The 13,353-nt window shown below is 42.4% G+C and overlaps 1 protein-coding gene across 4 annotated transcripts in view; it reads right to left on the bottom strand.

Annotated features, from left to right (window-relative positions):
* Positions 1–13,353, bottom strand: part of LOC144784321 (alpha-N-acetylgalactosaminidase-like) — a 143,590-nt gene that overhangs the window by 94,488 nt on the left and 35,749 nt on the right. The gene's annotated exons all lie outside the window — the stretch shown is intronic.

Below are 13,353 nucleotides of genomic sequence, written 5' to 3'. Positions count from 1 at the left end.
GGCAGAAATATAGGGAGGTGTAGAAACTTTAAAGGTTCGATCCGTGAGAAATGATCGAAACCATTCAAGTGCTTGTTCTCCAACTCCTGCCTCCACGAGGCGATGTAAAAGGATCTGGTGAGAGACCGTGTCGAAGGCGGCACTTAGATCCAATAGGATCAGTGCCGCCGTCTGACCTTGGTCTAATATTTTTCTGATGTGTTCCACCACAGCCAAGAGGGCAGTCTCGGTACTATGGCCGGTACGAAATCCATTCTGGGAGTTGTCCAGTATGTTTGCTTCTTGCAGGTGGGAGGATAAGATTCTATTGGCGTGAGCTTCGGCTATTTTAGCCATCCAAGGGAGGAGGGAAATAGGTCGGTAATGCTCTGATTTGGCAGGGTCAAGAGAAGGTTTTTTAAGGATTGGTATAATAGTAGCCTGCTTCCAAGCAGTAGGAACACTACCAGTTCTAAAAGATAGATCAATCAAGCTCTGCATCGCCGGGTAACAGCAGTCGGCGAAATCGCGGAATTGCATGGGTCTCATAGGGTCATCCGGAGACCCAGATTTAACTTTGATCGTCAGAGTTATAAACTCCTCTTGAGTGGGACCTGGAATGGCTAGCAGGGATTTAGAGACCGGAGGGGCACTATTAATTTCCCTGACAAAAGGCAGAGCAAACGACCTGTATATGTATATGTATATTGGAAGCGGGCAGGCTTTGGGAACAAAGAAATCACACAAACTAACTCCAGCAAAGTGGTTTATTTGATAGTCTGCCCATGCGGATTGAAATATGTGGGCATGACAACCAGAAAAGTTAAGCAGCGGATTTGCGAGCACCGGAGTAATATTCGGTGCCGCAAAAATACGACTAAACTAACGGGACACTTTCTGTAAGCAAATCACACCCCGAATGACATGCAATGGACCATCATTGAGCAGCTGAGATATAGCACAGAAACAAAATTGCATGAAAAAAAGCAGAGATGGATTTACCGCCTCTCAACTCATATCGCAGGTCTCAATGATGCTATTCCCTGGGGTTCCATTCTGAAAAGATGATGGTCCAATGATAAGGACAGCGTTTCCTTGCGTAACAATAGCAATGCCTTTATTTCTGACCTATTTTTGAAAGGGAGACTGAGACAGGATGTAGGATCACATATATAGGAAATATCCTCTCTAAAAAGCCAGAGTAGTTTTTTACTTTCTTTTTTTCATTTGCCTCACTCTTTACTTTCAATGCCTGAGATAACAACAGGGTTGCCAAGAAAGTTGATCGAAACAGTGTTATCGGCATCATATTTCCCCCGATTAACACGAATATTACCAGTATTTCTAAGTCATCGATTCAGGGGCATGAGAGCTATACCCTAGGGCTCTTTTTCTTGGGCTTTGATGTTTTTTGGTAAAGTTTTTTGCAAAATTTCTATGAGAATTACACCTCAGAGCTACGTATGGCTCTTTTCTGTGGGCCTTAGTTATACTAGCAGGTTGGCAAATATAGTTTTTTTGCTAAAGTTTTTTTGCTAAAGTTCTTTTGCAAAATGTCTCTGCACAAGTTCACTGAGACAGGGGCTTTAAACAAAATATCGCCCATGTTTATCACCCTTTCATGTTGAATACTAATTGCAGGGCTAATAAGAGCTTACGGATGTATATGGTCTTCTGGTATGGAGGCTGCTAACGCGCTTTCATTGAGCTCAAGAAAAGATTCATTGCGGGTGATATTTTACTGGAAAGCGAGGTTGATTATATTACGTGGGTTTTGTGTTAAAAGACTGCTGCTAAATAAAGCTTTTTTCTACAATAAAGGACAACAATCAGATCCAAATGAGCGGGCCCTTTAAGGTGGGATAGAGTGCCGATCACGTGCCCGGACGTCCTGACACTAGATAACGCTAGACGTCACTCCACCCGGACACCGTTCGGGTCATGGAGTTGTTTCGCCTAGGTTCCTAGCGGGGAGTCGCTTGATAACTGTGAGTATGTATGATTGCTATTTTAGACAGGGACGCCTGCTACTAAAACACACGCGGTTTTTCCTCTGCAAACATTTATCTGAATTTTTCGGCCAAAGACGTGGCTACGCTTTGACCTGATAGAGATGTACTTTTAACTAAGCGACATTTTCTTGCAGTCAATATCGAGCGTGAAGGTTGCCCCTACCATGAACCCAGGACGCTTAGTTATTCCGCATTTGGAAGTGAGTGGTTAATTTTTTCAATGTTATTTGTCATTTATTAACAACTTAATTGATTATTAGTCCTCCATGGTGTACGATGGAGGCTTGGCACAGGCAGAGGTGTTTTTAACTTGTAAGCAACAGTGTCCATGGAACAGTGGATGTTTGTTTGGGGTTTTTCCCCGCAAATGGGGGTGTGCCCGTACAAAAACTATGTTATGAACATTGAGATTGGACAGGCACATGGTTACACTGATATATCGACATGTGCGACTAACGTCTTAAAACCTACTGAGTGGGTGTCACGCTAGAAACGTCAACTTGAGAAATTACTCCAGTTAAGAGAGCGTGGTTTAGCAGCATGACGCTGACGAACTAATAGTGGGGACATTTAAGTGTCTTGCGGGGGAATGCAGGGATGTGCTTTTTAAATCATTGGGTGCCGAGTACAGCTGCAACCAATAGTTTTTTTGATTGCAAGGATGTAAGGTATAGGATTAAAGTCTTGTATATGCCATACCTATGTCACATTGAATTTTTGTGTTACAGATACAAGCACCTTAGTATTCACTAAGGAGACTCAATACGGGAGTACCGCGAGTTGGTGAAACACCTTTTATTTTGACACCATAGTATGGGCATACTTTAGAGTGTGTCCCTAACTGTGGTTGTTTATATTTGATTCTCTTTTGGTCCTGACGAATGCTGAGTGAATGAGACTCATGATAGCAGAAACTTGTTGACCGTATTTGATTTGTAATGGACACTAGGGTTCGCATCAACACTTCCTAAGGGTGTCCTTTTTATCACTTGGATTTTAATGGAGTATGGCTATCCCTCTATTAAATTTGGATTAGGGAACTGTTATACCTCCTTTTAATTGCACGATTGTTTATGGGCTGGACTGGTTATGCCCTTTCTAAGAAAAAATAACTCAATGATGAGATTACACACCAACTTGTCTGGTGTATGAGGGTTTGTTTTTTCTGTACGTCACACATTCTTCTAAAATACCTCACTATTGTTCCTGTACTATTTCTTTGTTACTTCCCTGCTTTTTTGGTTTCCTACTATCGAGATTTTGTATGTGGGTTACAAGGTGGGGATTTTATGTGGTGTGTCGCTCTTCAGTTGTTTTGATATAGTTTGTATCTGGGGTCCAAGAGCGGTCTTGTTGCAGCCCTTTCTCTCTTTTTTTTTTTTTAATACATTTTTTGAAAGCCACGACCTTTTGCCTAGTCAAGCCTTTTCACTACAGGATGGACATAATATACCAACAAGCTATGAAAAGTAAACTAGAGATGAACCAACTGCTTTTTTGGTAGAGGAAAACATCCTCCACCCACGACAGTTTGGTTTCTGCCCTAGAAACTCGAAAGAGTTAGCTTTATTGTAGGATGCAGATAAGCGAAAACTGACTTTGGATGCTGGGAAAAATGCAGTTTCTGATTTTATTAGGCTTACCAGCAGCATTTGATGCCATCTTCCATGGCATCCTGCTGCAATGTATTAAAAACTGTGGGCTTACCAATCATACCCTGCCCTAGTTTAAATCCTTATTTATTTATTTATAAAGTTTTATATAGCGCGACAAACTGTTATGGCTGTTCTTCCCCTCTGAAAAGACTGTCTCCTCAGGGCTCATCTTTGAGCCCTGCATTGTTTAACATATTGATGCCCCCACCTGATTTCACTGATCACTTCTTTTAGGATGGAGGTCACATCTTATGCCGATGCAGCTGATCGTAGCATTAGAAAATACACCTATGGGCTCTGAGCTCAACTTCAAAAACTTTCTATCTGAAATTGTCCAGTGGATGCAACTCAATCACTTAAAATGCAACACGGTTAGGACGGAGACGATGTTGTTCGGCAAATCCAATTCCTTTGACCCTGCTTTTTGGGGGCCCAACTCCTCCGCCTGACACTTCAGTGGTTGTAAGAAATTTGGGAGTGAAATATGATGGTTCTTTTTCATTTTACCCACAAGCTGATGCAGTGACGGGAATGTGTTTCAAGCTGATCTAATCACTGAAAAGATTTTTTGAAAACCTCTCTAGTGGCAAGAAAAACAGTGGCCTTTGCATTAATAACATCCAGACTGGACTACTGCAATTGCTTGCACGATGGTTCTTCAAAACAACCTATTCAGAAACTGCAAATAGTACAACATGCTGCTGCCAGATTGGTTTTAAAGCTCCCACGTCGATCTTCAGACTTGGCAGCTTTAAATGTATTAGACCGTTGCCAGTACCTGAGAGGATAATCTTCAAAATACGCTTATTTACTTTTAGAGCATACAGAGCGTTGGGTCAAAATATCTAATCGCCACATTCACCCGTCACATGACCAAACAAGGTCTTCATATGTCAATCTTTAGAAGGGCCTTTCAAGGGAGGCTTCCTCCCATTTTATCAAGCATTCCAAAGGGAGTTTATGGGTTATTATACCAGAAGCAGCCATTAATGGGAGCAGCATGGGGTTTCTGGTGTGCTCATGAAAAGGAAGCAAGTTTTCATAAATATTTATTTTAATCATTTAATAAATATTACACAGTAACTGCCTTCAACATGTAGAAACTAAAGGAAAAACACATTCATATGCTATATTTTTTTGCAATTATGCATGCCACAAGTTAGAGTGCTTTTTCTTCCTGCCTACCATGTAAATAGCACTAAGGGCAATGGCCCGACGCCTACTCAATTGTATCAGCTCACCATTTTTCTTTTAGACATTGACTTGTCTTTTTCCTATCAACGCCAATTTGTGGGGCCATGATCACGATGGATCCTCAAAATGCAAAGTTGGTACTCTTCAGGGACAACCTTTTGTCTTCCTAAGGAAAGACAGTCCTTTACTCTTCACATCCTGTAGGATCGAAATTGTATGCCCCACTCTTTAGCCCCTCCTGCACGGGGCCTTGCTGGTGTCCACAGTTCTAGGTGTAGGGGCACAGTAACTGTGGTCACTGGTGGTGCCTAATGAGCTCAACGCGTGAAATCCAGTCACCTGTAGTAGTTAGAGACCACTTTGTTTTTGGCATGCTTGGGAATGTTTCTGAACAAAACGTACACTGGAAGCTCTGGAACGTGCTATTGCTGTAACTCTTGCATAGTAGCAAAACAATATGCATCAATGAACATGACATTTGAAGGGTCAAGGATGACGGATGCCCACTTTCACTTTTCTTTCGGTTCTAGGACCTGTCTGGGAAGTAATGCACAGTTTATTTAATCTGAGCTGGAGGGTGCACATGGAAAACTGCAAGACAGCAGTGGCCAACACACTGCATTCTGGGAGGAAGAGAGGGTATGCCTCCCCCCCAAAAAATGCTCTGGGGACGAAAGCTCTAATCCAACATGATTGTTTGGATTTCTGACTAGGAGGATTACATCAATTCAGATCGACAGAGGCTGCTGTTCAACTGCAAGGGCCTGGAGATGTAAATTGCACCTTCCCTCAGTCTTAATGAACACCTCTTTGGCCACAAAAAAATGGAAACCTGCAGCCACTGGTGCTTTCAGGATACGTCGATGAAATTAATACAAACTTCGGATCTAGATCTGGTATCGTTTCTGAACTCCTCTACAGGGAAAATAGCCAGGGTCAAATTACACTCTAAATTGGTATTAAATCATATCCTTCACTGGGCAGAGGAATTACAAATAAGAGGGATAGATGTTGCTCCTTTCTTTGAGGAACAGGGTAACAAATTATTCACTAACTTGTCTACAATTCATGGAGTAAAACCGGTCTCTATAAACTGGTCCTCAGCTAAAACTGAGGATCTTAAAATAAGTATATTAAAAAATGAACGACAATTAATTTACAAAAACCCTGTTCCTTTAAACCCAGTTTTAATGGATGATATATTTAAATGAAGTTGGTTGCCTGGCGTGCTTTCAAGCAAATCCACATCTTCCCTTAAACCGCATTTACAATTGTAACATTGATTTAAAAATTATCTCTTGGAATATTGCGGGTTTTAAGAATAATCTGGAAAAATTGTCATTTTTGCATACCCTAGAAGCTGATGTTATTTGCCCTCAGGAGACTTGGGTGGAGGGTAAACTAATGCTGGAAAAAGAGTATTATGTTCTAGATGGTAGAGCACTCCCCTCTAGGAGAGGCCATGCGAAGGGGGGATTAGCCTGTCTACTTTCCAATAAGATTAATTGGAATGCCTCCCATTATTTGGAGCCAAATAAATTATTTCAGGCAGTAACTTTGAAAAATGTGATTAAGGATGACCCTACTAAATCGCTTGTCCTGATAAACTCTTACATTCCCCCTGATAGTTGTTTTAATGTTGGCCTAAAGTCACTTTTCTCCTTCATACTTAAATTAATGGACGCTGCTTTACCTCCACATATATTGTTATTAGGGGACTTCAACTGTAAAATTTCTAATTGTGGCCTTGATCTTTTTAGGAATAAGCTTAAGGAAGAATTTCTCCATATTCCGCAAGCTCAGTTCCCTGCGAATATTAAGTCCAACAAAAGAGGGAAATTGTTTTTGGAAGGTCTATCTAAGGTGGACTGCCTAGTATTAAATGGCAGATTCCCCTCTGATACCTCTGCAGCTTTTACACATAAATCTCAAAATGGAGAATCAATCATTGATTATGTTGTAGCAGACAGCTCCTTCTTCCCTTTTTTGAAGGATATTTTGGTTGTTAATTCGGATGACAGTGACCACAAGGTGCTGACTGTCACTGTTGGTCTTGAGCCGCTCCTGTCGGACTCCTGGCACATTGATACTGATTTGGTGAATTTTGGAGCCAAGTCGGGGAAATGTTACTGGAATCTTCGAGCAATCAAGAGCCTGCTGAGTATTTTGGTACCTACTGTGGAAAATTTGTCCCACTGGGATGTGAGGGAATTCCTAGGTTTTTTCGATTTTTTGAAATTAGTAACCCTAACAGCAAAGAAAGCCCTTCCTGTTAAAAAACCTACAGTATTCCCTATACCCCTTCGGCAATTAAATATTGAAATAAATAAACTAATAAGGGATCAATATTTATCATTTAACCAGGAAAGGTACCATAAAATTGTCCTGCTAAAAAGAAGGAGAACAAGGTTGAAGGCCAGACTGAAAAGAGATAAAGATGACTCTCTATGGATTAAACTTCGGGAATCCTCTCATAAGGGTCAAGCCAGGACATTCTGGTCATTAATTGGCGAGGGTTGTGGTTCTAGATCCAGACCCACACCAATATGTATTGAGGAGCAATACATTAAGCATTTATATAGCAGTAATGGCACGTCACGGGATCATGATTCCCTGTACGAGGACACTCTTCCCCATGATTCCCCGTCCGAAAAGGACATAGAATTAGCTATTATGGGCATGCGCTCCTCTGGCGCTATGGGTCCCGATGAGGTTCCTATTTCTGTTCTAAAAGATCAGAGCGAACTATGGAGCAAAATCCTTTACCCTGTGTTTAAATTTTGTTTTATTAGTGGCACCGTTCCCCCTTCTTGGAAAGGGAGCATTCTAGTCCCCCTTTTTAAAAAAGGGGCAAGAGACCTCCCTCAAATCTACCGCCAAATCGCCCTATTAGATGCTATCGGCAAGGTCTTTGCTAAATGTCTTCTTAATTTAATTAACGATTGGGTGTCTACGGCCAAAATTTTACCCTATCAACAAACCGGCTTTAGACAAAAGCACGGTACCCTTGATAATCTGACGGCACTTCAGGTTATAACGGAGAAATATGTCAAGGTTCGTGGTGGGCGAGTTTATGGGGCCTTTATCGACTTCTCCACAGCCTTTGACAAAGTAGATAGAACAACGCTGTGGGGAAAGTTATCCGCTTCAGGGATGCCATCCACTCTTCTTAGATTAGTCCGCGCCTTGCACTCAGATACCTGGTGCAGAGTGCTGTTGGGAGGGGAAAGAGGACTGTCTGGAACTATTCCCACAGCTAATGGGTTAAAGCAAGGTTGCCTACTGGCTCCTTTGCTGTTTTCTCTATATATAGCCGATCTACCACAGGTTCTTTCTGTAAGTACAGGTATTGCTCCGAGCCTGGGGGGCTACCCAATCGTATGTCTTATGTATGCTGATGATATTTTAATTCTTGACTTAACGCCTTATGGGTTGAATAATCGCCTGCATGCATTGTACAATTATGCTGGAAAGCATCATTTGCTGATAAATATCGCAAAAAGTAAAGTGATGTGCTTCTCGGGTAGGAAGAAGTCGAAATATGTGAACTTTATTTTTTGGACTGTGGGGGGCCAAAAGTTGGAAGTAGTGCAATCTTACACTTTCCTTGGCAAAATTGTTATGAGCAATTTAAGTGAAAAAGCTCATATAGCTAATAACACCCGGAAAGCTATTGTCCAGGGAAGGAGTTTGATTTCACTATATAAGGCTACAGGCAGAAGGCATTTCTCGATACTGCTGGAGGTGTATCGAGCAAAAATTCCTGCCTCCTTACTCTATGGAATGGAGTTAATCGATATGAAATGCTGGAGTTTTTTTAACTCCTCTGAAGGTAAAATCCTTCGTAACCTCTTATCTGTCAACACGGCTAGCTCTACAGCTGCTCTTAGACAGGAATTTGGATTACGAAGTAGCTGGGTCCAAGGTTTAGCGGGGAGTGTGCGTTGGGTTTTTAGCCTGGCAAAGGGTGAGCCTGGCTCATTAAGACATCTTATAAAAACGGAGCTGCTGGGAAATTTTAATGATTACTCTTTAATTCTAATTTTTTTTAGATTTGCCGTGAGCCAATTACATCTAGACGAAGCTGTTTTGTTTTCGTTATCTGCATACCAGCTGAAATCCCTCCTGAAGTCTGCATCTTGGGAATTAGGGTTTAAACTGGATAGAGAGAATTGTACTCTAAAAAAAGGTACTACTCCAGTTACTGATTCCTGTCTGGTGGGGAAGGCGCAACCCTATGTTTCTTGGAACATTCCCCATGGAGTCAGGCGTCTATTGTTTCTAGTAAGGCAGGACTTACTTCCCCTGAATTCTCTTCTATCTAAATGGTATGGCTCATCAGCCTTATGTGATCTTTGTAATATGAATGACCAGAATTTGTTCCATGTCATCTTCATTTGTCCAGCTCTAATGTCGTACAGGCGAAAGTGGCTAAGACCCATTTGCCTCATATTAAATATTCTCTCTGCTATAAATTTTATTGCGGCAATGAACAACCCCCCTAATGAAATGTTCTGTTTTAAATTATATAACTTCTTCAAATGTTTCTTGCCATTGTATTAGTTGGGAGTTTCTGCGTCCAGTTCACTCTGTATTTTTATTTCCCAATTTTATGTTTTTGTAATATTATCTTTTCATGATTTTAATGGATTGTAATACTATGTCTTTTTATGTGGATCTAATGTGAGTTCCGTAAACATAAATAAATAAAACTTGAAAACTTGAAACTCGATGAGTGCCACTCATTTGCTCTTGCCTGCAACCTATGCTGAATACCCTTCTGAAGCTCTCTTGGCCTACCATGCTGCCCGGTCTTCATGAACACCACCAGGCAGCTCAACAAGTCCAAAGGTACAAACTCATTGCCTTCCCTATCCCTCACTGGCCAGAGGAGGGCTGCATCGAGAAACAGACGCTGCAGGTTGAAGCCAGCAGTGTGGTGACTCTGCTGGATGAGCCATTTGTACTTACACACCATATCTTGTGGGACAGACACCAGTCCTCTTCCTTCATCGATAAAATTGGCTCCCCAGTATTGAAGTGACACCGACATGGGTATGGTTTAACACTTTCCGTGCTCATGACGAGCTCAGCTCGTCATGAGGTACGGTTGAACTGAGCTCGTCATGACCGTTGGAACGTTCGCACGCGGGGATAATTTCCCCGCTGTGCTGAACGTTAGAAAACGGGTGTGGTCATGACGAGCTCCGCTCGTCATGAGCACAGCGCCGCCGTGCAGCGTGACGAGCCGAGCTCGTAACAAGCACGGCGGCGCCACGCGCCCACCCCTCCTCCCTCCTCCCCCTCCTCCCGCACAGTATGAGGAAAAAGGCCCGCAGCGAAGGGGTTAAGGATGACCATAATGAAGCGTGTGCCAGATATGCAGGTCGGCTTGGTACTGTTTGGAAAGTTACTTTCACACTTACAAAATTTCAGAGAAGGGACAGTCTTCAGCGGGGTAAGATTGCAGGCTGGATGCGAAAACTGGTTTGCTGATGATGGGTTGACTAGGTCTCAGTGAAGCGGTTGATGAAGTGGGGGGGATGAAGGCCAGAATTCAAGCCCAGGAAGTCATCACAATTGAACGGATGTTGCTAGTCGTCAAGCCCAGTGAATATTTCTGCTCTTTGTCTTAAGACTCTCTTCTGGCAGTAGGATTTTGTCAACTGACCAAGACTGCCGGCTGTAGCTGAAGAGGGTTCAACATCATCAAATGGCAGTTGGCTTGTGGCCCGCCAAAATTAATTTGCTGCTACTGAGAAGAATGTAGCCGGAGCTTTGGCAAAGTGCCACATTTCTACATTTAGGCAGGAGAAGTATATTCTGACTTGTTCCAAGGGCTCCAAGGCCTCAGGAACAGCACTTGGGGGTCGGAATCCAATCGAACTGAAGGCACCAGAAAAGTCTCTGGCAGGTCCAGTTGAAACTGGTCAGCTGGGCCCCTTCAGCAAAGTAACCAATACAGGAAGGGGCCCCCTGAAAAAAATGTAAGGCAGACTAGCAGGGGATAGAGGACCAAAGACCAAAGGAGATAAGTCTGCCCTATGTATTTTAATTAGAGGCTCATAAAGAGTCCAACAATTTTCATAAGCATGGAATTGAGCTCACTGATATTTTTGGCCGCCACATTTAATTCTTCACACAAAATTTGAAAAAAGATATCATTTTATTTGCATTTGTCAGGATATAAGAATTATTCAATAAATATGAAAGAACATCGTCCGAATATATACAAATCACAAACATGTCATCATAATGGGAGAATTACGATTACAACGCCCCACAAAACCCACTCATCTTTCATTCATCCTCACAAAATCATTCCTCTAGGCTTACCACACATTCCATCAATCGCACGAGTTAACAAAATATAGGGGCCTCAGTGAAGATCGTGTAATAATATACTGAGGTAGTCCTGCGGAATCCTCTCAGCAAATGGCTGGGGAATCAAGATGGTACTAGCAGAACAAAAGACCACCACGCCAAATGCAAATAAAATGATATATTTTTTCAAATTTTGTGTGAAGAATTAAATGTGGCGGCCATAAATATCAGTGAGCTCAATTCCATGCTTATGAAAATTGTTGGACTCTTTATGAGCCTCTAATTAACATACATAGGGCAGACTTATCTCCTTTGGTCTTTGGCCCTTCAGGAAAGTAGGCTTCTTGAAGCGTTGGTGTCCCTGTAGCTGAACAGAAGATCAGGCACCTGAATGTTGCAATCCACTTCTTTGTCATCAGTACAAGTGGTAGAGATCCATCCCCAAAGGTCTCAACAGCAGGTGCAGCCCTTCTTCTGTCTTCCACAGGACTGGTTTGGCAAAAAAGGTGTTCAGGGGTGCCACATTTAAGTGTGGCTGGTGCCTGTGGGTGCGGTTGACTTCTGGCTCCTCCCTAACCAATCATGAAAAGGTTCCAAAGGACAACCCAACTTACTTTTGCAGTAGTTCCTGTTTGCCTGGCAGCAAACAATTCCACACTGCACTTCTCTACCCAAAACCAACATGGCGCAGAGCGCCTTGTGCCCATACAGAGGTGTAGCAATCGAAATGGGCAAACCTCACCTCAGGTTACTCTAAATCAGTTCTGGGGCAGTTCCTCCTCCAACTGGGTTTAGAGCCAGCCTAAGAAGACAAAACTAAGGAAGGCCCCGTTGTGAGCTACATCTGTCAGTGACAGTGTAGGCAGACATTGACGCTCAGGAAAGACCTGGGCACAGCCACCAGCACATGCTGCTCAAGGGAGAAAGACACCTCCCCACACCCAAAGCCCTTTGTCCATTGTCCATTGTTTGGGAGCAATCCATGTCTCACTTCAGTGGAGCCATCAGGGGTCAGTTGACAGCTGAACACTGGTAAGAAAGCCTTTTGTCTGGGCAGAAACAGATACTTTTGGAAATTGTCTGTACCTTAATAACCGTATAAAACCTGACTTTAACATTACATAGGATTTTAAATTACTATAAAAATGAGTCCTTGAACTGTTTTTCTAGCTATTCCCGTGCAGAATTTAGCACATATTACATGGAATATTGTACACTAGTGTGCACCTATGGTAGAGTCAGCCCTGCCACAGTGAAAACCAACTTTAATGTTTTACATGCCCTGGCAGTGAAAGACCTCCAAACAAACCATGCACCCTCCCCCATGGGTTTTTAAGGCCTACTTTAGGGGTAATTTTTAAGTATTTAAATGAAAGCTTAGGCATGTCAAAAGGTTAATTTTGACAGGTCAAAATTGTTTTTTTAAACTGCACCACCAGGCTGCAGTGGGATGCTTAGAGGCTTGTTTTACCTTCTCACTTCAGTGGTGGCACAACAAGCGTAGCAGTCCACTAGTGACATTTAACATACACACCCTGGGTACACTTTGTACCATATACTAGGGACTTAGAGTGAAGTTAAATTAGCCAATTAGATATATACCAATACGACATGTTTTAGGGGTCAGCCAATACATTGACTGAAGCGCCCCAGTGTGAAGAGTCCAACAACCCGCAAAAGAGCCCAAACAAAGGGGGTGGCCACGCCAAAAGGGGCATTTTCTTACACCATTACACCCAGGCCATATGTCATTCCTAATTCAACTTCTCGGATTTGCTTTGGGTTGCAGTTCCAATATTTGGACAAGAATTTTTTTCTCTTTATACGAGAAAATAGTCAAGACTGCGGTCTACTCGGACTACTGTGTAACTGCCATAGAAGAAGAAACCAGTGGAATAACTGGTTGGTCTCTTATTGTCTCAGGAGGTCAATTTTTATTTTAGTTGTTCAATTATAGGGAGTTGGGTGTGTCACATTCGATAGGTGCACTGGAAAAATTGGAGAGGGATTCTTTAGAAAGCGGTCATGAAACCTCATCCAGTCACAAAAAGCAGGGCATGTATTCAAATGACATTCCCACGCAGCCTTCGAACTGACCAAAGCATAATTACAAGACAGACTATTTGATGAAACGCCCCAGTACGATTTTATAACCACCATTTCTGCTCGAAAAAACACACCATCAGATA

Source organism: Lissotriton helveticus, chromosome 10, assembly GCF_964261635.1.
Source record: "Lissotriton helveticus chromosome 10, aLisHel1.1, whole genome shotgun sequence".
NCBI classification, from domain to species: domain Eukaryota; kingdom Metazoa; phylum Chordata; class Amphibia; order Caudata; family Salamandridae; genus Lissotriton; species Lissotriton helveticus.
Note: the sequence above shows the minus strand (reverse complement) of the source record. Positions and strands in the feature narration are given on the sequence as shown.